The sequence below is a fragment of the Pediculus humanus genome, genomic scaffold (genome assembly GCF_000006295.1).
Source record: "Pediculus humanus corporis 1103172108290 genomic scaffold, whole genome shotgun sequence".
In the NCBI taxonomy this organism is placed as follows: domain Eukaryota; kingdom Metazoa; phylum Arthropoda; class Insecta; order Psocodea; family Pediculidae; genus Pediculus; species Pediculus humanus.
This window is the reverse complement of record NW_002987859.1, coordinates 1584228-1588701: the sequence shown is the minus strand read 5'-3', so window position 1 is coordinate 1588701 and position 4474 is coordinate 1584228.

Genomic DNA, 4474 nt, shown 5'->3' with positions numbered 1-4474 from the left:
GAATGAAACGGGGAGGAAGGAGAAAAAAAAGGGAATTATTATTTTTTTTTTGTTGTTATCGAACGAGTAACATAAGACACAGTTAAATAATAATAATGATAATAATAATTTTAGACTTCTTTGACTGCACTCTCTGTCTGTCTATTCTTAGACAGAGAAAAAAAAAAAAAATTTTTTTTTTTTTTTTTTTAATTAGTGACGTTGGTCAAACTCCTGCGTCGACGTGATTTTTTTTTTTTTTTTTTTTTTGGGGGGGGGAAAAACATTCGAAGACTACACGCATACACAGATAAATATACAAACACAAACACAAAACGACCGACGTCTGATTCCAACGTATTAATTTTGTACGACCACGGGCTGGGGAAATAAAAAATGACTTAAAAAACTTCTGCTGATTGAAGAAGGAGCCGCGGAGGCTTAATCGAACCATTTGAGAAAAAAAAAATTTTTTAAAACTGGATTATTATTAATTATAAAAGTGAAAAAAAAAATTTTTATCTAGTCAAAAATATTAAGTAAAAATTATTATTAATATTATTTAAAAAGTGGTAAAAAATTAATTTTTTTTTTTGTGATTTAAAAAAAAATTTTTTTTTTTTTCTTGTGATTCGAAGTAAAAAAAATTTTGCTTTTTCGTGCGTATATTGGGCAATTTTTTTTTTTTTTTTGTCAATTGATTTCGAGAAGAAAGGGTATCGATAAAAAAATCATTTAAAATGAATCAGCAAAAGAAGCTACAACAGCAGCAACAGCAACAGCAACAAATGATGCAACAGCAACAAACTGTTCAAAGGCAAGAAATTGTTCAACAAGGTTCGCAACAAGTTTTTCAACAGCAAACGAGAAGAACGGAGCAAGTGAGGCAATATAGTAGTCAGCAATCAGGTACGATGAGTTCGTTATCGCTAAAAAAAATTTTTTTTTTAAATGATTTTTCATAGGTTGGCAATAGTTTTCGAAAAAAAGTTTTGGTCTATTCGATGAGAGAATGAGTAAATGAATGTTTGATTTCGTTTGGTTTAAAAATAAAACTTTGCGGAGGCTAAATTGAAAAAAAAAATTTTTTTCCCTTCCAACGAAAATCGTTTGGCCTATTTTTAAATTTTTATTATTATTATTTTTTTTTTGAACGTGGAACCAGGAGTCGTCGACTGACTATAGACACGATAAAATTCATTTAGCGAGGTCGGAATGCCTGTGATAACTTAATACGATTACCATCACCACCACCAAATTACGCAATTTTTAAAAAAAAAAAATGGGGGGAGGGAATTCTCGTTAAAATATTTTTAAAAATTTTATAGCGCTATAAATGACTATATTATAGCGTTTGATTTTTACTATATATACGTATTTTTACTTATAGGATTTACGGAGGTTTCGTGTTGAATTCAATAACGGATAAAAAAAAAAAAAATTTTTTTAATTTTTATTTCCGGTTTTTTTTTCTTTTTTTACTCAATGTTAAGTATCTCGATTTCGGTTTATGGAACATGGGAGGGGGGGAGTAGGAGAGGGATAGGGATAGGGATAGGGAAAGGAAATCCAAGAAGTAATTAAATTTTTTTAAAAATTCTTAAAACGCCAACACAAATTTTATTTTTGATTCGATTGGTGAGCCGAGATAAATGTTGCATCACCATTTGCAATAATAGTTTTACACCGAACGCCATCATCACCACCACTACTACCACGACGGCAAAATATGTTATTTTTTTTTTTTTCGATTGTGCAATAAGGGGGGAAAAAAAAATTTTTTTTTTTTCTCTGTATAGCAGACGACAAAAAAGAAAAAAGTTAATTAAATGAAGCTTGAAAAGTTTTTGTTTTCGTAAAGAAGATTAAAAAAGAAAAGTAAAATGTCTATTTTCGGATTCGTTGTTTGTTGTCACCGTTTGTTTCGTTTCACGAAATTTGTTAGAACGATTCGTTTCCGGTTTTATTTATTTATTTATTTTTTTTGACTAAATATCGAAACGTGAATCGATGATTATTACTAAAAACAGACTAATTCATCAAAAACTAAAAAAAAAAAAAAATTGGCAAAAGAATTTAAAATTTTAATTAATACAGGGGAAACAATAACATCTGTTTTTGAGACCCTCGGGATTACACGCACGCACTGAAAAAATTGTTAGCAGACGAAAATTTTAAATTAGGGTGAAATTCATCATAATTAGGTTTTTTGGCCCCCCCCCCGCTCCGCCCAATCGATTTAATTTATAATAATAATAATTTATTTAATTGACGGTAATAAATTTATTTACCAGTTAGTTTTTTTTTTTTTTAAATTTGGTCGTCGAATAATTAAACCTGTTTTTTTTATCCCCTTCCGCACGCGACCATACCAAATTAAAAAAAAAAAATTACTTCGTCTTTCTTCGTGTTTTTACGTGGTAAATTAATTTTTATCGATTTCTCTTCTGAACCTTAAGAACCTCCGAAGGAACGAAGGTAGAAGAGAAGAACTGAACAAACTTATTATTTTCGAATTTGCGTAAAATGATGATGGTGATGGTGATGGTGATGGTGATGGTGATGGTGATGGTGATGATGATGACGATGATGATGATGATTCTTTCTTCGAGTCGTTAAAAGTTTTTTTTTTTTTTTTTAAACGTTTCTTCGTGTGTTGTCGTTTGTTGGATGAAATCGGGTGTGGCAACGCCTTCCATCTTAGGTTTTTTTTTTTTTACTACTGTTTTGGTTTTTTTTTTTTTTGTATTTTATTTTATTTATTCACGTATTATATTGAATGATTTATTATTATTTTTAAAGGGGAATGATTCGTGAGGGGGTCTCTCTCTCTCTCTCTCTTTCTCTTTCTCTCCACTCCCATCCCAAAAAAAAAACAAAACAAAACTAAAAATTGTTTTTTTTTTGTTGTTGTTTTTGTTTTGTTTCACGAGATTTATTATTAATACTCGTTCGGTTTTTATTTTTATTTTTATGTCGAACCTAATTTTTTATTATTATTATTATTGGTTTTTCATTTTTTTTTAATTTTTGTTTTTATGTATTGTTTAATAGTTTTATTTTTTTTAAATTTTTTTTGAATAAATCGAATATTGGAAAGTCGGGTTCGGGTTGTCGTTGTTGTTGTTTTTGTTTGTTACGGTATAAAAATACTTTCTCTCGACTTTGCAATATTTGTTTGTTTGTTTGTTTTTCTTCTTTATTTTTTTTTTTGTCGTTGCGTTGTTACGATTGTTTATACTTGTTTTGTTTATTTCAATGGAAGATTATTTTACTTTTTTTAACATCGTATAAATAATATTATTATTATTATTATTACTTTGCGTAAAATTACACCTGAAAAATTTATTAACACTGGTAAAATTTCTTTTAGTTTTAAAAAAAAAAAAAAAAAATGAAGTAGAGCGTGACATGACAGATTATTTACAAGTTGTATTAAATGATTTTCTTCGATGTTGTCGATTGTTTTGTTTTGTTTTGTTTTGTTTGTTTTTTGCAGACGATGAGATATAGGAAGTTTCGATTATCCGATTTCCGGTTTCGGAAAGAAAATCGCTTTTTTTGGTATAACGTGATTATTATTATTATTATTTACTCAAACAAACAATTCACGCTTTAAAAAATTTTTTTTTATGGTTGATTTCCCACCGGTAATAATAATAATAATAATAATAATTATTATTATTATTATTACTATTATTATTATGTTAAAGCGTATTAGGTGTGACGGTATAAACAATCATTCGGATTATTAAATTCACGACACTATTATGGAATTTTTTTTTGTTTTTTTTTTTTTAAATTTTTTTTTCCATATTCCTTCGATATATATCGAAACTTATTATTTTTATCGTTTGTTTTGGAAATCGATACGAGAATCGTAAAATCTCGATATTTAAATTATTTGTAATGATAAATTTCATATTTGCTTCTATGCGCTTGATTGCAAAATAATAGTAATTTATTTACGTTTGTTTAATCCTTCGTAAATTATTTATTTATTATTATTATCATTATTATAGCGATTAATTTTTAATAAAAGTAATTATTATTATTATTATTATTATTATCATGATCACGACGATGACGACGACAACGGGGAAATTAATGAAAGTTGAAAATTTTTTTTCATTTGATTGCATTTAATTTTAAATTTAGGCTGATTGACTCGGTGGCTTGTGAAAATAAAAAAAAAATTTTTTTTAAACAATTAATTTGATAATAATGAATAATAATAATTATATTATATGTTATTATAATTATTATGATAATAATAATAATAACATAAATTATTTAAATTTTTATTCGGAGTCACGTTTAATAATTTTTTTTTTTTTTTTTCAAATTTCACTTCTTATGACGGTTGTTAATTTTGTTTTTCGAATAAAATAATAATAAATTTTTTATAACGGTGTTGTTGACGATGATGATGATGATGACGATGATGGCGACGATAATGATGATGATTTAATTGCAATAATTTGTCGTTTTAAAA